This window comes from Carcharodon carcharias, chromosome 14, assembly GCF_017639515.1.
Source record: "Carcharodon carcharias isolate sCarCar2 chromosome 14, sCarCar2.pri, whole genome shotgun sequence".
Classification (NCBI taxonomy): domain Eukaryota; kingdom Metazoa; phylum Chordata; class Chondrichthyes; order Lamniformes; family Lamnidae; genus Carcharodon; species Carcharodon carcharias.
In genome coordinates, this window is record NC_054480.1 from 135,144,417 (window position 1) to 135,167,386 (window position 22,970).

At 37.6% G+C, this 22,970-nt stretch overlaps 1 protein-coding gene across 1 annotated transcript in view; it reads right to left on the reverse strand.

The window, feature by feature from the left end:
- The window catches only part of LOC121287626 (uncharacterized transmembrane protein DDB_G0289901-like), a 180,474-nt gene that overhangs the window by 119,756 nt on the left and 37,748 nt on the right, over positions 1-22,970 (reverse strand). The window lies entirely within an intron of this gene.

Genomic DNA, 22,970 nt, shown 5'->3' on the forward strand with positions numbered 1-22,970 from the left:
GAGTTAAACCTAGGCAAACAGAGTTACACAGAGTTAAACAGAGGCAAACAGAGTTAAACAGAGTTAAAAAGAGGCAAACAGAGTTGAACAGAGGCAAACAGAGGCAAACAGAGTTAATCAGAGTTAAACAGAGTTAAATAGAGGTAAACAGAGGCAAACAGATTTAAACAGAGTTAAACAGAGGCAAACAGAGTTGAACAGAGTTAAGCAGAGGCAAACAGATTTAAACAGAGGTAAACAGAGGCAAAAAGAATTAAACAGAGGCAAACAGAGTTAAACAGAGTTAAACAGATTTAAACAGAGTGAAACAGAGTTAAATAGAGTTAAACAGAGGGAAACAGAGTTAAATAGAGTTAAACAGAGGCAAACAGATTTACACAGAGTTAAACAGAGGCAAGCAGATTTACCCAGTTTTAAATAGAGTTAAACAGAAGCAAACAGGGTTGAACAGTGTAAAACAGAGTTGAACAGAGGCAAACAGATTTAAACAGACTTAAACAGAGGCAAACAGAGGCAAACAGAGTTAAACAGAGGCAAACAGAGTCAATAAGAGTTAAACATAGTTAAACAAAGTTAAGCAGAGTGATACAGAGTTAAGCAGAGGCAAAAAGAGTTAAACAGAGGTAAACAGAGGCAAACAGAGTTAAACAGAGTTAAACAGATTTAAACAGAGTGAAACAGAGTTAGACAGAGGCAAACAGAGTTAAACAGAGTTACACCTAGGCAAACAGAGTACGCAGAGTTAAAGAGAGGCAAACAGAGTTAAACAGAGTTAAACCTAGGCAAACAGAGTTACACAGAGTTAAACAGAGGCAAACAGAGTTAAACAGAGTTAAACAAAGTTAAACAGATGCAAACAGAGTTTAACAGAGTTAAACAGACTTAAACAGAGGCAAACAGAGTTAAACAGAGGCAAACAGAGTTGAACAGAGGCAAACAGAGGCAAACAGAGTTAATCAGAGTTAAACAGAGTTAAATAGAGGCAAACAGAGGCAAAGATTTTAAACAGGGTTAAACAGAGGCAAACAGAGTTGAACAGAGTTAAGCAGAGTTAAGCAGAGTGATACACAGTTAAGCAGAGGCAAAAAGAGTTAAACAGAGGTAAACAGAGGCAAACAGAATTAAACAGAGTTAAACAGATTTAAACAGAGTGAAACAGAGTTAGACAGAGGCAAACAGAGTTAAACAGAGGTAAACCTAGGCAAACAGAGTTACACAGAGTTATAGAGAGGCAAACAGAGTTAAACCGAGGCAAGCAGAGTTGAACAGAGGCAAACAGAGTTAATCAGAGTGAAGCAGAGTTAAATAGAGGCAAACTGAGGGAAACAGAGTTAAACAGAGGCAAACCGAGGCAAACAGAGTTAATCAGAGTTAAACAGAGTTAAATAGATTGAAACAGAGGCAAACAGAGTTAAACAGAGGCAAATAGAGTTAAACAGAGTTAAACAAAGTTAAACAGATGCAAACAGAGTTTAACAGAGTTAAACAGACTTAAACAGAGTTAAACAGAGTTAAACAGAGGCAAACAGAGTTGAACAGAGGCAAACAGAGGCAAACAGATTTAATCAGAGTTAAACAGAGTTAAATAGAGGCAAACAGAGGCAAAGATTTTAAACAGGGTTAAACAGAGGCAAACAGAGTTGAACAGAGTTAAGCAGAGTTAAGCAGAGTGATACACAGTTAAGCAGAGGCAAAAAGAGTTAAACAGAGGTAAACAGAGGCAAACAGAGTTAAACAGAGTTAAACAGATTTAAACAGAGTGAAACAGAGTTAGACAGAGGCAAACAGAGTTAAACAGAGGTAAACCTAGGCAGAGTTACGCAGAGTTATAGAGAGGCAAACAGAGTTAAACTGAAGCAAGCAGAGTTGAACAGAGGAAAACAGAGTTAATCAGAGTTAACCGGAGTTAAATATAGGCAAACTGAGGGAAACAGAGTTAAACAGAGTTAAACCGAGGAAAACAGAGTTACACAGAGTTAAACGGAGGTAAACAGAGTTAAACAGAGTTAAACAGAGGCAAACAGAGTTGAACAGAGTTAAGCAGATGCAAACAGAGTTAGACAGAGGTAAACAGAGGCAAAAAGACTTAAAAGGTGTTAAACAGAGGCAAAAAGAGTTAAACAGAGTTAAACAGAGGGAAACAGAGTTAAACAGAGTTAAACAGAGTTAGACAGAATGAGACCGAGTTAGACAGAGGCAAACAGAGTTAAACAACGTGAAACATATGCAGAGTTAAACAGAGGCAAGCAGAGTGAAACCGAGGGAAACAGAGTTAAACAGAGGCAAACAGAGTTACACAGTGTTACACAGAGGCAAACAGAGTTAAACAGATTGAAACAGAGTTAAACAGAGGCAACAGAGTTGAACAGAGTTAAGCAGAGGCAAATAGAGTTAAACAGAGGGAAACAGTGTTAAACAGAGTTAAACAGGAGCAAACAGAGTTAAACAGAATTAAACAGAGGCAAACAGAGGCAAACTGAGTTAAACAGAGTTAAACAGAAGCAAACAGAGTTAAACAGAGTTAAACAGAGTTAGACAGAATGAGACAGAGTTAGACAGAGGCAAACAGATTTAAACAACGTGAAACAGATGCAGAGTTAAACAGAGGCAAACAGAGTGAAACAGAGGGAAACAGAGTTAAACAGAGTTAAACCTAGGCAAACAGAGTTACACAGAATTAAACAGAGTCAAACAGAATTAAACAGAGTTGAACAGAGGCAGAGTTGAACAGAGGCAAACAGAGGCAAACAGAGTTAATCAGAGTTAAACAGAGTTAAATAGATGCAAACAGAGGCAAACAGAGTTAAACAGAGTTAAACCTAGGCAAACAGAGTTACACAGAGTTAAACAGAGGCAAACAGAGTTAAACAGAGTTAAAAAGAGGCAAACAGAGTTGAACAGAGGCAAACAGAGTTAATCAGAGTTAAACAGAGTTAAATAGAGGCAAACAGAGGCAAACAGATTTCAACAGAGTTAAACAGAGGCAAACAGAGTTGAACAGAGTTAAGCAGAGGCAAACAGGTTTAAACAGATGTAAACAGAGGCAAAAAGAATTAAACAGAGGCAAACAGAGTTAAACAGAGTTAAACAGAGTGAAACAGAGTTAAATAGAGTTAAACAGAGGGAAACAGAGTTAAATAGAGTTAAACAGAGGCAAACAGATTTACACAGAGTTAAACAGAGGCAAGCAGATTTACCCAGTTTTAAATAGAGTTAAACAGAAGCAAACAGATTTAAACAGACTTAAACAGAGGCAAACAGAGGCAAACAGAGTTAAACAGAGGCAAACAGAGTCAATAAGAGTTAAACATAGTTAAACAGAGTTAAGCAGAGTGATACAGAGTTAAGCAGAGGCAAAAAGAGTTAAACAGAGGTAAACAGAGGCAAACAGAGTTAAACAGAGTTAAACAGATTTAAACAGAGTGAAACAGAGTTAGACAGAGGCAAACAGAGTTAAACAGAGTTACACCTAGGCAAACAGAGTTACGCAGAGTTAAAGAGAGGCAAACAGAGTTAAACAGAGTTAAACCTAGGCAAACAGAGTTACACAGAGTTAAACAGAGGCAAACAGAGTTAAACAGAGTTAAACAGAGGCAGAGCTGAACAGAGGCAAACAGAGGAAAACAGAGTTAATCAGAGTTAAACAGATTTAAATAGATGCAAACAGAGGCAAACAGATTTAAACAGAGTTAAACAGAGGCAAACAGAGTTGAACAGAGTTAAGCAGAGGCAAACAGATTTAAACAGAGGTAAACAGAGGCAAAAAGAATTAAACAGAGGCAAACAGAGTTAAACAGAGTTAAACAGATTTAAACAGAGTTAAACAGAGGCATACAGAGTTGAACAGAGTTAAGCAGAGGAAAAAAGAGTTAAACAGAGGTAAACAGAGGCAAAAAGACTTAAAAGGTGTTAAGCAGAGGCAAAAAGAGTTAAACAGAGTTAAACAGAGGCAAACAGAGTTAAACAGAGTTAAACAGATTTAAACAGAGTGAAACAGAGTTAGACAGAGGCAAACAGAGTTAAACAGAGGTAAACCTAGGCAAACAGAGTTACGCAGAGTTATAGAGAGGCAAACAGAGTTAAACTGAGGCAAGCAGAGTTGAACAGAGGCAAACAGAGTTAATCAGAGTGAAGCAGAGTTAAATAGAGGCAAACTGAGGGAAACTGAGTTAAACAGAGTTAAACAGAGGCAAACCGAGGCAAACAGAGTTAATCAGAGTTAAACAGAGTTAAATAGATTGAAACAGAGGCAAACAGAGTTAAACAGAGGCAAATAGAGTTAAACAGAGTTAAACAAAGTTAAACAGATGCAAACAGAGTTTAAACAGAGGCAAACAGAGTTGAACAGAGGCAAACAGAGGCAAACAGAGTTAATCAGAGTTAAACAGAGTTAAATAGAGGCAAACAGAGGCAAAGATTTTAAACAGGGTTAAACAGAGGCAAACAGAGTTGAACAGAGTTAAGCAGAGTTAAGCAGAGTGATACACAGTTAAGCAGAGGCAAAAAGAGTTAAACAGAGGTAAACAGAGGCAAACAGAGTTAAACAGAGTTAAACAGATTTAAACAGAGTGAAACAGAGTTAGACAGAGGCAAACAGAGTTAAACAGAGGTAAACCTAGGCAAACAGAGTTAGGCAGAGTTATAGAGAGGCAAACAGAGTTAAACTGAGGCAAGCAGAGTTGAACAGAGGCAAACAGAGTTAATCAGAGTTAACCAGAGTTAAATATAGGCAAACTGAGGGAAACAGAGTTAAACAGAGTTAAACCGAGGAAAACAGAGTTACACAGAGTTAAACAGAGGTAAACAGATTTAAACAGAGTTAAACAGAGGCAAACAGAGTTGAACAGAGTTAAGCAGAGGCAAACAGAGTTAGACAGAGGTAAACAGAGGCAAAAAGACTTAAAAGGTGTTAAACAGAGGCAAAAAGAGTTAAACAGAGTTAAACAGAGGGCAAACAGAGTTAAACAGAAGCAAACAGAGTTAAACAGAGTTAAACAGTGGCAAACAGATTTAAACAGAGTTACACAGAGGCAAACAGAGTTTAACAGAGTTAAGCCGAGTTAAACAGAGGCAAACAGAATAGAACAGAGTTAAACAGAGGAAAACAGAGGCAGAAAGAGTTAAAAAGACTTAAACATTGGCAAACTGAAGGCAAACAGAGTTAAACAGAGTTAAACAGATGTAAACAGAGTTAAACAGAGGCAAACAGAGTTGAACAGATTTAAACAGATTCAAAGAGAGGCAAACAGAGTTAAACAGAGTTAAACAGAGGAAAACAGAGTTAAACTGAGTTAACCACAGTTAAACAGAGGCAAACAGAGATAAAGAGAGACAGGCAGAGTTAAACAGAGTTCAACAGAGTTAAACAGTGCAAACAGAGGCAAACAGAGTTAAACAGAGTTAAACAGAGGCAAACAGAGTTAAACAAAGGCAAACAGAGTTAAACAGAGTTAAACAGGAGCAAACAGAGTTAAGCAGAATTAAACAGAGGCAAACAGAGTTAAACAGAGGCAAACTGAGTTAAACAGAGTTAAACAGAAGCAAACAGAGTTAAACAGAGTTAAACAGAGTTAGACAGAATGAAACAGAGTTAGACAGAATGAAACAGAGTTAGACAGAATGAAACAGAGTTAGACAGAATGAAACAGAGTTAGACAGAGGCAAACAGAGTTAAACAACATGAAAGAGATGCAGAGTTAAACAGAGGCAAACAGATTGAAACAGAGGGAAACAGAGTTAAACAGAGTTAAACAGGAGCAAACAGAGTTAAACAGAGGGAAACAGAGTTACACAGTGTTACACAGAGGTAAACAGAGTTAAACAGATTGCAACAGAGTTAAACTGAGGCAAGCAGAGTTGAAAGAGTTAAGCAGAGTTAAACAGAGGGAAACAGAGTTAAACCGAGTTACACAGAGGCAAACAGAGTTAAACAGAGTTAAGCCGAGTTAAACAGAGGCAAACAGAATAGAACAGAGTTAAACAGAGGCAAACAGAGGCAGAAAGATTTAAACAGACTTAAACAGTGGCAAACTGAGGCAAACAGAGTTAAACAGAATTAAACAGAGTTAAACAGAGGCAAACCGAGGCAAACAGAGTTAATCAGAGTTAAACAGAGTTAAATAGAGGCAAACAGAGGCAAACAGAGTTACACAGAGGCAAACAGAATTAAACAGAGTTAAACAAAGTTAAACAGAGGCAAACAGAGTTTAACAGTGTTAAACAGACTTAAACAGAGGCAAACAGAGTTAAACAGAGGGAAACAGAGTTAACCAGAGTTAAACAGGAGCAAACAGAGTTAAACATAATTAAACAGAGGCAAACAGAGTTAAACAGAGGCAAACTGAGTTAAACAGAGTTAAACAGAAGCAAACAGAGTTAAACAGAGTTAAACAGAGTTAGACAGAATGAGACAGAGTTAGACAGAGGCAAACAGAGTTAAACAACGTGAAACATATGCAGAGTTAAACAGAGGCAAGCAGAGTGAAACCGAGGGAAACAGAGTTAAACAGAGTTAAACAGGAGCAAACAGAGTTAAACAGAGGCAAACAGAGTTACACAGTGTTACACAGAGGCAAACAGAGTTAAACAGATTGAAACAGAGTTAAACAGAGGCAACAGAGTTGAACAGAGTTAAGCAGAGGCAAATAGAGTTAAACAGAGGGAAACAGTGTTAAACAGAGTTAAACAGGAGCAAACAGAGTTAAACAGAATTAAACAGAGGCAAACAGAGGCAAACTGAGTTAAACAGAGTTAAACAGAAGCAAACAGAGTTAAACAGAGTTAAACAGAGTTAGACAGAATGAGACAGAGTTAGACAGAGGCAAACAGATTTAAACAACGTGAAACAGATGCAGAGTTAAACAGAGGCAAACAGAGTGAAACAGAGGGAAACAGAGTTAACCAGAGTTAAACCTAGGCAAACAGAGTTACACAGAGTTAAACAGAGTCAAACAGAGTTAAACAGAGTTGAACAGAGGCAGAGTTGAACAGAGGCAAACAGAGGCAAACAGAGTTAATCAGAGTTAAACAGAGTTAAATAGATGCAAACAGAGGCAAACAGAGTTAAACAGAGTTAAACCTAGGCAAACAGAGTTACACAGAGTTAAACAGAGGCAAACAGAGTTAAACAGAGTTAAAAAGAGGCAAACAGAGTTGAACAGAGGCAAACAGAGGCAAACAGAGTTAATCAGAGTTAAACAGAGTTTAACAGAGTTAAGCAGAGGCAAACAGATTTAAACAGAGGTAAACAGAGGCAAAAAGAATTAAACAGAGGCAAACAGAGTTAAACAGAGTTAAACAGATTTAAACAGAGTGAAACAGAGTTAAATAGAGTTAAACAGAGGGAAACAGAGTTAAATAGAGTTAAACAGAGGCAAACAGATTTACACAGAGTTAAACAGAGGCAAGCAGATTTACCCAGTTTTAAATAGAGTTAAACAGAAGCAAACAGGGTTGAACAGTGTTAAACAGAGTGGAACAGAGGCAAACAGATTTAAACAGACTTAAACAGAGGCAAACAGAGGCAAACAGAGTTAAACAGAGGCAAACAGAGTCAATAAGAGTTAAACAGAAGCAAACAGAGTTAAACAGATTTAAACAGAGTTAGACAGAATGAGACAGAGTTAGAAAGAGGCAAACAGATTTAAACAACGTGAAACAGATGCTAAGTTAAACAGAGGCAAACAGAGTGAAACAGAGGGAAACAGAGTTAAACAGAGTTAAACCTAGGCAAACAGAGTTACACAGAGTTAAACAGAGGCAGAGTTAAACAGAGTTAAACAGAGGCAGAGTTGAACAGAGGCAAACAGAGGCAAACAGAGTTAATCAGAGTTAAACAGAGTTAAATAGAGGCAAACAGAGGCAAACAGATTTAAACAGAGTTAAACAGAGGCAAACAGAGTTGAACAGAGGTAAACAGAGGCAAAAAGAATTAAACAGAGGCAAACAGAGTTAAACAGAGTTAAACAGATTTAAACAGAGTGAAACAGAGTTAAATAGAGTTGAACAGAGGCTAACAGAGTTAATCAGAGTTAACCAGAGTTTAATAGAGGCAAACTGAGGAAAACAGAGTTAAACCGAGGAAAACAGAGTTACACAGAGTTAAACAGAGGTAAACAGATTTAAACAGAGTTAAACAGAGGCAAACAAGTTAAACAAAGGGAAACAGAGTTAAACAGAGTTAAACAGGAGCAAACAGAGTTAAGCAGAGGCAAAAAGAGTTAAACAGAGGCAAACAGAGGCAAACAGAGTTAAACAGAGGCAGAGTTGAACAGAGGCAAACCGAGGCAAACAGAGTTAATCAGAGTTAAACAGAGTTAGATAGAGGCAAACAGAGGCAAACAGATTTAAACAGAGTTAAACAGAGGCAAACAGAGTTGAACAGAGTTAAGCAGAGGCAAACAGATTTAAACAGAGGTAAACGGAGGCAAAAAGAATTAAACAGAGGCAAACAGAGTTAAACAGAGTTAAACAGAGTTAAACAGAGTGAAACAGAGTTAGACAGAGGAAAACAGAGTTAGACAGAGTTAAACCTAGGCAAACAGAGTTACGCAGAGTTAAAGAGAGTTAAACAGAGTTAAACAGAGGCAAACCGAGGCAAACAGAGTTAATCAGAGTTAAACTGAGTTAAATAGAGGCAAACAGAGGCAAACAGAGTTAAACAGAGGCAAATAGAGTTAAACAGAGTTAAACAAATTTAAACGGAGGCAAACAGAGTTTAACAGAGAGTAACAGAGTTAACCAGAGTTAAACAGGAGCAAACAGAGTTAAACATAATAAAAAGGAGGCAAACAGAGTTAAACAGAGGCAAACTGAGTTAAACAGAGTTAAACAGAGGCAAGCAGAGTTGAACAGAGGCAAACAGAATTAATCAGAGTTAACCAGATTTAAATAGAGGCAAACTGAGGCAAACAGAGTTAAACAGAGTTAAACCGAGGAAAACAGAGTTACACAGAGTTAAACAGAGGTAAACAGATTTAAACAGAGTTAAACAGAGGCAAACAGAGTTGAACAGAGTTAAACCTAGGTAAACAGAGTTGAACAGATTAAGCAGAGGCAAACAGAGTTAAACAGAGGTAAACAGAGGCAAAAAGACTTAAAAGGTGTTAAACAGAGGCAAAAAGAGTTAAACAGAGTTAAAAAGAGGGAAACAGAGTTAAACAGAAGCAAACAGAGTTAAACAGAGGCAAAGAGAGCTAAACAGAGTTACACAGAGGCAAACAGAGTTAAACAGAGTTAAGCCGAGTTAAACAGAGACAAACAGAATAGAACAGAGTTAAAAAGAGGCAAACAGAGGCAGAAAGAGTTAAACAGACTTAAACAGTGGCAAACTGAGGCAAACAGAGTTAAACAGAGTTAAACAGAGTTAAACAGAGTTAAACAGAGGCAAACCGAGGCAAACAGAGTTAATCAGAGTTAAACAGAGTTAAATAGAGGCAAACAGAGGCAAACAGAGTTAAACAGAGGCAAATAGAGTTAAACAGAGTTAAACAAAGTTAAACAGAGGCAAACAGAGTTTAACAGAGGTAAACAGACTTAAACAGAGGCAAACAGAGTTAAACAGAGGCAAACAGAGTTAAACAGAGTTAAACAAAGTTAAAAAGAGGCCAACAGAGTTTAACAAAGTTAAACAGAGTTAAACAGAGGCAAACAGAGTTAAACAAAGGGAAACAGAGTTAAACAGAGTTAAACAGGAGCCAACAGAGTTAAGCAGAATTAAACAGAGGCAAACAGAGTTAAACAGAGGCAAACTGAGTTAAACAGAGTTAAACAGAGTTAGACAGAATGAGACAGAGTTAGACAGAGGCAAACAGAGTTAAACAACGTGAAACAGATGCAGAGTTAAACAGAGGCAACAGATTGAAACAGAGGGAAACAGAGTTAAACAGAGTTAAACAGGAGCAAACAGAGTTAAACAGAGGGAAACAGAGTTACACAGTGTTACACAGAGGTAAACAGAGTTAAACAGATTGAAACAGAGTAAAACAGAGGCAAGCAGAGTTGAAAGAGCTAAGCAGAGTTAAACAGAAGCAAACAGATTTAAACAGAGTTAAACAGAGGCAAACAGAGTTAAACAGAGTTACACAGAGGCAAACAGAGTTAAACAGATGTAAGCCGAGTTAAACAGAGGCAAACAGAATAGAACAGAGTTAAACAGAGGCAAACAGAGGCAGAAAGAGTTAAGCAGACTTAAACAGTGGCAAACTGAGGCAAACAGAGTTAAACAGAATTAATCAGAGTTTAACAGAGTTAAATAGAGGCAAACAGAGGCAAACAGAGTTAAACAGAGGCAAACAGAATTAAACAGAGTTAAACAAAGTTAAACAGAGGCAAACAGAGTTTAACAGTGTTAAACAGACTTAAACAGAGGCAAACAGAGTTAAACAGAGGGGAACAGAGTTAACCAGAGTTAAACAGGAGCAAACAGAGTTAAACATAATTAAACAGAGGCAAACAGAGTTAAACAGAGGCAAACTGAGTTAAACAGAAGCAAACAGAGTTAAACAGAGTTAAACAGAGTTAGACAGAATGAGACAGAGTTAGACAGAGGCAAACAGAGTTAAACAACGTGAAACAGATGCAGAGTTAAACAGAGGCAAGCAGAGTGGAACAGAGGGAAACAGAGTTAAACAGAGTTAAACAGGAGCAAACAGAGTTAAACAGAGGCAAACAGAGTTAAACAGTGTTACACAGAGGCAAACAGAGTTAAACAGATTGAAACAGAGTTAAACAGAGGCAACAGAGTTGAACAGAGATAAGCAGAGGCAAATAGAGTTAAACAGAGGGAAACAGTGTTAAACAGAGTTAAACAGGAGCAAACAGAGTTAAACAGAATTAAACAGAGGCAAACAGAGGCAAACTGAGTTAAACAGAGTTAAACAGAAGCAAACAGAGTTAAACAGAGTTAAACAGAGTTAGACAGAATGAGACAGAATTAGACAGAGGCAAACAGATTTAAACAACGTGAAACAGATGCAGAGTTAAACAGAGGCAAACAGAGTTAATCAGAGTTAAACAGAGTTAAATAGATGCAAACAGAGGCAAACAGTTTTAAACAGAGTTAAACAGAGGCAAACAGAGTTGAACAGAGTTAGGCAGAGGCAAACAGATTTAAACAGAGGTAAACAGAGACAAAAAGCATTAAACAGAGGCAAACAGAGTTAAACAGAGTTAAACAGATTTAAACAGAGTGAAACAGAGTTAGACAGAGGCAAACAGATTTAGACAGAGTTAAACCTAGGCAAATAGAGTTACACAGAGTTAAAGAGAGGCAAACAGAGTTAAACAGAGTTAAACAGAGGCAAGCAGAGTTGAACAGAGGCAAACAGAATTAATCAGAGTTAACCAGATTTAAATAGAGGCAAACTGAGGCAAACAGAGTTAAACAGAGTTAAACCGAGGAAAACAGAGTTACACAGAGTTAAACAGAGGTAAACAGATTTAAACAGAGTTAAACAGAGGCAAACAGAGTTGAACAGAGTTAAGCAGAGGCAAACAGAGTTAAACAGAGGATAAACAGAGGCAAAAAGACTTAAAAGGTGTTAAACAGAGGCAAAAAGTTTTAAACAGAGTTAAAAAGAGGGAAACAGAGTTAAACAGAAGCAAACAGAGTTAAACAGAGGCAAAGAGAGTTAAACAGAGTTACACAGAGGCAAACAGAGTTAAACAGAGTTAAGCCGAGTTAAACAGAGACAAACAGAATAGAACAGAGTTAAACAGAGGCAAACAGAGGCAGAAAGAGTTAAACAGACTTAAACAGTGGCAAACTGAGGCAAACAGAGTTAAACAGAGTTAAACAGAGTTAAACAGAGTTAAACAGAGGCAAACCGAGGCAAACAGAGTTAATCAGAGTTAAACAGAGTTAAATAGAGGCAAACAGAGTTAAACAGAGGCAAATAGAGTTAAACAGAGTTAAACAAAGTTAAACAGAGGCAAACAGAGTTTAACAGAGGTAAACAGACTTAAACAGAGGCAAACAGAGTTAAACAGAGGCAAACAGAGTTAAACAGAGTTAAACAAAGTTAAACAGAGGCAAACAGAGTTTAACAAAGTTAAACAGAGTTAAACAGAGGCAAACAGAGTTAAACAAAGGGAAACAGAGTTAAACAGAGTTAAACAGGAGCCAACAGAGTTAAGCAGAATTAAACAGAGGCAAACAGAGTTAAACAGAGGCAAACTGAGTTAAACAGAGTTAAACAGAAGCAAACAGAGTTAAACAGAGTTAAACAGAGTTAGACAGAATGGACAGAGTTAGACAGAGGCAAACAGAGTTAAACAACGTGAAACAGATGCAGAGTTAAACAGAGGCAAACAGATTGAAACAGAGGGAAACTGAGTTAAACAGAGTTAAACAGGAGCAAACAGAGTTAAACAGAGGGAAACAGAGTTACGCAGTGTTACACAGAGGTAAACAGAGTTAAACAGTTTGAAACAGAGTTAAACAGAGGCAAGCAGAGTTGAACAGAGTTAAGCAGAGTTAAACAGAGGGAAACAGAGTTAAACAGAGGCAAACAGAGTTAAACAGAGTTACACAGAGGCAAACAGAGTTAAAAGGAGTTAAGCCGAGTTAAACAGAGGCAAACAGAGTTGAACAGAGTTAAGCAGAGGCAAACAGAGTTAAACAGAGGTAAACAGAGGCAAAAAGAATTAAACAGAGGCAAACAGAGTTAAACAGAGTTAAACAGATTTAAACAGAGTGAAACAGCGTTAGACAGAGTTAAACAGAGGCAAACAGATTTACACAGAGTTAAACAGAGGCAAGCAGATTTACCCAGTTTTAAATAGAGTTAAACAGAAGCAAACAGGGTTGAACAGTTTTAAACAGAGTTGAACCGAGGCAAGCAGATTTAAACAGACTTTAACAGAGGCAAACAGAGGCAAACAGAGTTAAACAGAGGCAAACAGAGTCAAAAAGAGTTAAACAGAGTTAAACAGATTTAAGTAGAGTGATACAGAGTTATGCAGAGGCAAAAAGAGTTAAACAGAGGTAAACAGAGTCAAACAGAGTTAAACAGAGTTAAACAGATTTAAACAGAGTGAAACAGAGTTAGACAGAGGCAAACAGAGTTAAACAGAGTTAAACCTAGGCAAACAGAGTTACGCAGAGTTAAAGAGAGGCAAACAGAGTTAAACAGAGGCAAGCAGAGTTGAACAGAGGCAAACAGAGTTAATTAGAGTTAACCAGAGTTAAACAGAGGCAAACTGAGGCAAACAGAGTTAAACAGAGTTAAACCGAGGAAAACAGAGTTACACAGAGTTAAACAGAGGTAAACGGATTTAAACAGAGTTAAACAGAGGCAAACAGAGTTGAACAGAGTTAAGCAGAGGCAAACAGAGTTAAACGGAGGTAAACAGAGGCAAAAAGACTTAAAAGGTGTTAAACAGAGGCAAACAGAGTTAAACAGAGTTAAACAGAGGGAAACAGAGTTAAACAGAAGCAAACAGAGTTAAACAGAGGCAAACAGAATTACACAGAGGCAAAAAGAGTTAAACTGAGTTACGCAAACAGAGTTACGCAGAGTTAAAGAGAGGCAAACAGAGTTAAACAGAGGCAAGCAGAGTTGAACAGAGGCAAACAGAGTTAATTAGAGTTAACCAGAGTTAAACAGAGGCAAACTGAGGCAAACAGAGTTAAACAGAGTTAAACCGAGGAAAACAGAGTTACACAGAGTTAAACAGAGGTAAACAGATTTAAACAGAGTTAAACAGAGGCAAACAGAGTTGAACAGAGTTAAGCAGAGGCAAACAGAGTTAAACAGAGGTAAACAGAGGCAAAAAGACTTAAAAGGTGTTAAACAGAGGCAAACAGAGTTAAACAGAGTTAAACAGAGGGAAACAGAGTTAAACAGAAGCAAACAGAGTTAAACAGAGGCAAACAGAATTACACAGAGGCAAAAAGAGTTAAACAGAGTTAAGCCGAGTTAAACAGAGGCAAACAGAATAGAACAGAGTTAAACAGAGGCAAACAGAGGCAGAAAGAGTTAAACAGACTTAAACAGTGGCAAACTGAGGCAAACAGAGTTAAACAGAGTTAAACAGAGTTAAACAGAGGCAAACCGAGGCAGAGTTAATCAGAGTTAAACAGAGTTAAATAGAGGCAAACAGAGGCAAACAAAGTTAAACAGAGGCAAACAGAGTTTAACAGAGTTAAACAGAGGCAAACAGATGCAAACAGAGTTAAACAGAGGCAAACAGAGTTGAACAGATGCAAACAGAGGCAAACAGAGTTAATCAGAGTTAAACAGAGTTAAATAGAGGCAAACAGAGGCGAAGATTTTAAACAGGGTTAAACAGAGGCAAGTAGAGTTACACAGAGTTAAACAGAGGAAAACAGATTTAAACTGAGTTAAACAGAGTTAAGCCGAGTTAAACAGAGGCAAACAGAATAGAACAGAGTTAAACAGAGGCAAACAGAGGCAGAAAGAGTTAAACAGACTTAAACAGTGGCAAACTGAGGGCAACAGAGGCAAACAGATTTAAACAGAGATAAACAGAGTTAAACAGTGGCAAACAGAGGCAAACAGAGGAAAAACAGAGTTAAACAGAGGCAAACAGAGTTAAACAGAGTTAAACCTAGGCAAACAGAGTTACACAGAGTTAAACAGAGGCAAACAGATTTAAACAGAGTTAAACAGAGGCAAACAGAGCTGAACAGATTCAAACAGAGGCAAACAGAGTTAATCAGAGTTAAACAGAGTTAAATAGAGGCAAACAGAGGCAAACAGATTTAAACAGAGTTAAACAGAGGCAAACAGATGTGAACAGAGTTAAGCAGAGGCAAACAGATTTAAAGAGAGGTAAACAGAGGCAAAAAGAATTAAACAGAGGCAAACAGAGTTAAACAGAGTTAAACAGATTTAAACAGAGTGAAACAGCGTTAGACAGAGGCAAACAGAGTTAGACAGATTTAAACAGAGGCAAACGGATTTACACAGAGTTAAACAGAGGCAAGCAGATTTACCCAGTTTTAAATAGAGTTAAACAGAAGCAAACAGGGTTGAACAGTGTTAAACAGAGTTGAACAGAGGCAAGCAGATTTAAACAGACTTAAACAGAGGCAAACAGAGGCAAACAGAGTTAAACAGAGGCAAACAGAGTCAAAAAGAGTTAAACAGAGTTAAACAGAGTTAAGCAGAGTGATACAGAGTTAAGCAGAGGCAAAAAGAGTTAAACAGAGGTAAACAGAGGCAAACAGAGTTACGCAGAGTTAAAGAGAGGCAAACAGAGTTAAACAGAGTTAAACAGGGGCAAGCAGAGTTAAACAGAGTTAAACCTAGGCAAACAGAGTTACGCAGAGTTATAGAGAGGCAAACAGAGTCAAACTGAGGCAAGCAGAGTTGAACAGAGGCAAACAGAGTAATCAGAGTTAAGCAGAGTTAAATAGAGGCAAACTGAGGCAAACAGAGTTAAACAGAGTTAAACCGAGGAAAACAGAGTTACACAGAGTTAAACTGAGGTAAACAGATTTAAACAGAGTTAAACAGAGGCAAACAGATTCGAACAGAGTTAAGCAGATGCAAACAGTGTTAGACAGAGGTAAACAGAGGCAACAAGACTTAAAAGGTGTTAAACAGAGGCAAAAAGAGTTAAACAGAGTTAAACAGAGGGAAACAGAGTTAAAAAGAAGCAAACAGAGTTAAACAGAGTTACACAGAGGCAAACAGAGTTTAACAGAGTTAAGCCGAGTTAAAAAGAGGCAAACAGAGGCAGAAAGAGTTAAACAGACTTAAACATTGGCAAACTGAAGGCAAACAGAGATAAACAGAGTTAAACAGAGGCAAACCGAGGCAAACAGAGTTAAACAGAGTTAAATAGAGACAAACAGAGTTAAACAGAGTTAAACAAAGTTAAACAGAGGCAAACAGAGTTTAACAGAGTTAAACAGATTTAAACAGAGTGAAACAGAGTTAGACAGAGGCAAACAGAGTTAAACAGAGTTAAACCTAGGCAAACAGAGTTACGCAGAGTTAAAGAGAGGCAAACAGAGTTAAACAGAGGCAAGCAGAGTTGAACAGAGGCAAACAGAGTTAATCAGAGTTAACCAGAGTTAAACAGAGGCAAACTGAGGCAAACAGAGTTAAACAGAGTTAAACCGAGGAAAACAGAGTTACACAGAGTTAAACAGAGGTAAACAGATTTAAACAGAGTTAAACAGAGGCAAACAGAGTTGAACAGAGTTAAGCAGAGGCAAACAGAGTTAAACAGAGGTAAACAGAGGCAAAAAGACTTAAAAGGTGTTAAACAGAGGCAAACAGAGTTAAACAGAGTTAAACAGAGGGAAACAGAGTTAAACAGAAGCAAACAGAGTTAAACAGAGGCAAACAGAATTACACAGAGGCAAAAAGAGTTAAACTGAGTTACGCAAACAGAGTTACGCAGAGTTAAAGAGAGGCAAACAGAGTTAAACAGAGGCAAGCAGAGTTGAACAGAGGCAAACAGAGTTAATCAGAGTTAACCAGAGGTAATAAGAGGCAAACTGAGGCAAACAGAGTTAAACAGAGTTAAACCGAGGAAAACAGAGTTACACAGAGTTAAACAGAGGTAAACAGATTTAAACAGAGTTAAACAGAGGCAAACAGAGTTGAACAGAGTTAAGCAGAGGCAAACAGAGTTAAACAGAGGTAAACAGAGGCAAAAAGACTTAAAAGGTGTTAAACAGAGGCAAAAAGAGTTAAACAGAGTTAAACAGAGGGAAACAGAGTTAAACAGAAGCAAACAGAGTTAAACAGAGGCAAACAGAGTTACACAGAGGCAAACAGAGTTAAACAGAGTTAAGCCGAGTTAAACAGAGGCAAACAGAATAGAACAGAGTTAAACAGAGGCAAACAGAGGCAGAAAGAGTTAAACAGACTTAAACAGTGGCAAACTGAGGCAAACAGAGTTAAACAGAGTTAAACAGAGTTAAACAGAGGCAAACCGAGGCAGAGTTAATCAGAGTTAAACAGAGTTAAATAGAGGCAAACAGAGGCAAGCAGAGTTACACAGAGGCAAAACAGAGTTTAACAGAGTTAAACAGAGGCAAACAGATTTAAACAGAGTTAAACAGAGGCAAACAGAGTTGAACAGATGCAAACAGAGGCAAACAGAGTTAATCAGAGTTAAACAGAGTTAAATAGAGGCAAACAGAGGCAAAGATTTTAAACAGGGTTAAACAGAGGCAAACAGAGTTACACAGAGTTAAACAGAGGAAAACAGATTTAAACTGAGTTAAACAGAGTTAAGCCGAGTTAAACAGAGGCAAACAGAGTAGAACAGAGTTAAACAGAGGCAAACAGAGGCAGAAAGAGTTAAACAGACTTAAACAGTGGCAAACTGAAGCAAACAGAGGCAAACAGATTTAAACAGAGATAAACAGAGTTAAACAGTGGCAAACAGAGGCAAACAGAGGAAAAACAGAGTTAAACAGAGGCAAACAGAGTTAAACAGAGTTAAACCTAGGCAAACAGAGTTACACAGAGTTAAACAGAGGCAAACAGATTTAAACAGAGTTAAACAGAGGCAAACAGAGCTGAACAGAGTCAAACAGAGGCAAACAGAGTTAATCAGAGTTAAACAGAGTTAAATAGAGGCAAACAGAGGCAAACAGATTTAAACAGAGTTAAACAGAGGCAAACAGAGTTGAACAGAGTTAAGCAGAGGCAACAGATTTAAACAGAGGTAAACAGAGGCAAAAAGAATTAAACAGAGGCAAACAGAGTTAAACAGGGTTAAACAGATTTAAACAGAGTGAAACAGTTAGACAGAGGCAACAGAGTTAGACAGATTTAAACAGAGGCAAACAGATTTACACAGAGTTAAACAGAGGCAAGCAGATTTACCCAGTTTTAAATAGAGTTAAACAGAAGCAAACAGGGTTGAACAGTGTTAAACAGAGTTGAACAGAGGCAAACAGATTTAAACAGACTTAAACAGAGGCAAACAGAGGCAAACAGAGTTAAACAGAGGCAAACAGAGTCAAAAAGAGTTAAACAGAGTTAAACAGAGTTAAGCAGAGTGATACAGAGTTAAGCAGAGTCAAAAAGAGTTAAACAGAGGTAAACAGAGGCAAACAGAGTTACGCAGAGTTAAAGAGAGGCAAACAGAGTTAAACAGAGTTAAACAGGGGCAAGCAGAGTTAAACAGAGTTAAACCTAGGCAAACAGAGTTACGCAGAGTTATAGAGAGGCAAACAGAGTCAAACTGAGGCAAGCAGAGTTGAACAGAGGCAAACAGAGTTAAGCAGAGTTAAATAGAGGCAAACTGAGGCAAACAGAGTTAAACAGAGTTAAACCGAGGAAAACAGAGTTACACAGAGTTAAACTGAGGTAAACAGATTTAAACAGAGTTAAACAGAGGCAAACAGATTCGAACAGAGTTAAGCAGATGCAAACAGTGTTAGACAGAGGTAAACAGAGGCAACAAGACTTAAAAGGTGTTAAACAGAGGCAAAAAGAGTTAAACAGAGTTAAACAGAGGGAAACAGAGTTAAAAAGAAGCAAACAGAGTTAAACAGAGTTACACAGAGGCAAACAGAGTTTAACAGAGTTAAGCCGAGTTAAAAAGAGGCAAACAGAGGCAGAAAGAGTTAAACAGACTTAAACATTGGCAAACTGAAGGCAAACAGAGATAAACAGAGTTAAACAGAGGCAAACCGAGGCAAACAGAGTTAAACAGAGTTAAATAGAGACAAACAGAGTTAAACAGAGTTAAACAAAGTTAAACAGAGGCAAACAGAGTTTAACAGAGTTAAACAGAGTTAAACAGAGGCAAACAGAGTTAAACAAAGGGAAACAGAGTTAAACAGAGTTAAACAAAGTTAAACAGAGGCAAACAGAGTTTAACAGAGTTAAACAGAGTTAAACAGAGGCAAACAGAGTTAAACAAAGGGAAACAGAGTTAAACAGAGTTAAACAGGAGCAAACAGAGTTAAACAGAATTATACAGAGTTAAACAGAGGCAAACAGAATAGAACAGAGTTAAACAGAGGCAAACTGTGTTAAACAGAGTTAAACAGAAGCAAACAGAGTTAAACAGAGTTAAACAGAGTTAGACAGAATGAGACAGAGTTAGACAGAGGCAAACAGAGTTAAACAACGTGAAACAGATGCAGAGTTAAACAGAGGCAAACAGATTGAAACAGAGGGAAACAGAGTTAAACAGAGTTAAACAGGAGCAAACAGAGTTAAACAGAGGGAAACAGAGTTACACAGTGTTACACAGAGGTAAACAGAGTTAAACAGATTGAAACAGAGTTAAACAGAGGCAAGCAGAGTTGAACAGAGTTAAGCAGAGTTAAACAGAGGTAAACAGAGTTAAACAGAAGCAAACAGAGTTAAACAGAGTTAACCAGAGGCAAACAGAGTTAAACAGAGTTACACAGAGGCAAACAGAGTTAAACAGAGTTAAGCCGAGTTAAACAGAGGCAAACAGAATAGAACAGAGTTAAACAGAGGCAAACAGAGGTAGAAAGAGTTAAACAGACTTAAACAGTGGCAAACTGAGGCAAACAGAGTTAAACAGAATTAAACAGAGTTAAACAGAGTTAAACAGAGGCAAACCGAGGCAAACAGAGTTAACCAGAGTTAAACAGAGTTAAATAGAGGCAAACAGAGGCAAACAGAGTTAAACAGAGGCAAACAGAATTAAACAGAGTTAAATAAAGTTAAACAGAGTTAAACAGAGGCAAACCGAGGCAAACAGAGTTAACCAGAGTTAAACAGAGTTAAATAGAGGCAAACAGAGGCAAACAGAGTTAAACAGAGGCAAACAGAATTAAACAGAGTTAAATAAAGTTAAACAGAGGCAAACAGAGTTTAACAGAGTTAAACAGAGTTAAACAGAGGCAAACAGAGTTAAACAAAGGGAAACAGAGTTAAACAGAGTTAAACAAAGTTAAACAGAGGCAAACAGAGTTTAACAGAGTTAAACAGAGTTAAACAGAGGCAAACAGAGTTAAACAAAGGGAAACAGAGTTAAACAGAGTTAAACAGAGGGAAACAGAGTTAAACAGAAGCAAACAGAGTTAAACAGAGTTAAACAGTGGCAAACAGAGTTTAACAGAGTTAAGCCGAGTTAAACAGAGGCAAACAGAATAGAACAGAGTTAGACAGAGGCAAACAGAGGCAGAAAGAGTTAAACAGACTTAAACATTGGCAAACTGAAGGCAAACAGGGATAAACAGAGGCAAACCGAGGGAAACAGAGTTAATCAGAGTTAAACAGAGTTAAATAGAGACAAACAGAGGTAAACAGAGTTAAACAGAGGCAAACAGAGTTAAACAGAGTTAAACAAAGTTAAACAGAGGCAAACAGAGTTTAACAGAGTTAAACAGAGTTAAACAGAGGCAAACAGAGTTAAACAAAGGGAAACAGAGTTAAACAGAGTTAAACAGGAGCAAACAGAGTTAAACAGAATTATACAAGTTAAACAGAGGCAAACAGAATAGAACAGAGTTAAACAGAGGCAAACTGTGTTAAACAGAGTTAAACAGAAGCAAACAGAGTTAAACAGAGTTAAACAGAGTTAGACAGAATGAGACAGAGTTAGACAGAGGCAAACAGAGTTAAACAACGTGAAACAGATGCAGAGTTAAACAGAGGCAAACAGATTGAAACAGAGGGAAACAGAGTTAAACAGAGTTAAACAGGAGCAAACAGAGTTAAACAGAGGGAAACAGAGTTACACAGTGTTACACAGAGGTAAACAGAGGCAAACAGATTGAAACAGAGTAAAACAGAGGCAAGCAGAGTTGAACAGAGTTAAGCAGAGTTAAACAGAGGGAAATAGAGTTAAACAGAAGCAAACAGAGTTAAACAGAGTTAACCAGAGGCAAACAGAGTTAAACAGAGTTACACAGAGGCAAACAGAGTTAAACAGAGTTAAGCCGAGTTAAACAGAGGCAAGCAGAATAGAACAGAGTTAAACAGAGGCAAACAGAGGTAGAAAGAGTTAAACAGACTTAAACAGTGGCAAACTGAGGCAAACAGAGTTAAACAGAATTAAACAGAGTTAAACAGAGTTAAACAGAGGCAAACCGAGGCAAACAGAGTTAACCAGAGTTAAACAGAGTTAAATAGAGGCAAACAGAGGCAAACAGAGTTAAACAGAGGCAAACAGAATTAAACAGAGTTAAATAAAGTTAAACAGAGGCAAACAGAGTTTAACAGAGTTAAACAGAGTTAAACAGAGGCAAACAGAGTTAAACAAAGGGAAACAGAGTTAAACAGAGTTAAACAAAGTTAAACAGAGGCAAACAGAGTTTAACAGAGTTAAACAGAGTTAAACAGAGGCAAACAGAGTTAAACAAAGGGAAACAGAGTTAAACAGAGTTAAACAGAGGGAAACAGAGTTAAACAGAAGCAAACAGAGTTAAACAGAGTTAAACAGTGGCAAACAGAGTTTAACAGAGTTAAGCCGAGTTAAACAGAGGCAAACAGAATAGAACAGAGTTAAACAGAGGCAAACAGAGGCAGAAAGAGTTAAACAGACTTAAACATTGGCAAACTGAAGGCAAACAGGGATAAACAGAGGCAAACCGAGGGAAACAGAGTTAATCGGAGTTAAACAGAGTTAAATAGAGACAAACAGATGTAAACAGAGTTAAACAGAGGCAAACAGAGTTAAACAGAGTTAAACAAAGTTAAACAGAGGCAAACAGAGTTTAACAGAGTTAAACAGAGTTAAACAGAGGCAAACAGAGTTAAACAAAGGGAAACAGAGTTAAACAGAGTTAAACAGGAGCAAACAGAGTTAAACAGAATTATACAAGTTAAACAGAGGCAAACAGAATAGAACAGAGTTAAACAGAGGCAAACTATGTTAAACAGAGTTAAACAGAAGCAAACAGAGTTAAACAGAGTTAAACAGATTTAGACAGAATGAGACAGAGTTAGACAGAGGCAAACAGAGTTAAACAACGTGAAACAGATGCAGAGTTAAACAGAGGCAAACAGATTGAAACAGAGGGAAACAGAGTTAAACAGAGTTAAACAGGAGCAAACAGAGTTAAACAGAGGGAAACAGAGTTACACAGTGTTACACAGAGGTAAACAGAGGCAAACAGATTGAAACAGAGTAAAACAGAGGCAAGCAGAGTTGAACAGAGTTAAGCAGAGTTAAACAGAGGGAAATAGAGTTAAACAGAAGCAAACAGAGTTAAACAGAGTTAACCAGAGGCAAACAGAGTTAAACAGAGTTACACAGAGGCAAACAGAGTTAAACAGAGTTAAGCCGAGTTAAACAGAGGCAAACAGAATAGAACAGAGTTAAACAGAGGCAAACAGAGGTAGAAAGAGTTAAACAGACTTAAAGAGAGGCAAACTGAGGCAAACAGAGTTAAACAGAATTAAACTGAGTTAAACAGAGTTAAACAGAGGCAAACCGAGGCAAACAGAGTTAACCAGAGTTAAACAGAGTTAAATAGAGGCAAACAGAGGCAAACAGAGTTAAACAGAGGCAAACAGGATTACACAGAGGCAAAAAGAGTTAAACAGAGTTAAGCTGAGTTAAACAGAGGCAAACAGAATAGAACAGAGTTAAACAGAGGCAAACAGAGGCAGAAAGAGTTAAACAGACTTAAACAGTGGCAAACTGAGGCAAACAGAGTTAAACAGAGTTAAACAGAGTTAAACAGAGTTAAACAGAGGCAAACCGAGGCAGAGTTAATCAGAGTTAAACAGAGTTAAATAGAGGCAAACAGAGGCAAACAGAGTTAAACAGAGGCAAATAGAGTTAAACAGAGTTAAACAAAGTTAAACAGAAGCAAACAGAGTTAAACAGAGTTATACAGAGGCAAACAGAGTTTAACAGAGGCAAACAGAGTTGAACAGATGCAAACAGAGGCAAACAGAGTTAATCAGAGTTAAACAGAGTTAAATAGAGGCAAACAGAGGCGAAGATTTTAAACAGGGTTAAACAGAGGCAAAGAGAGTTACACAGACTTAAACAGAGGAAAACAGATTTAAACTGAGTTAAACAGAGTTAAGCCGAGTTAA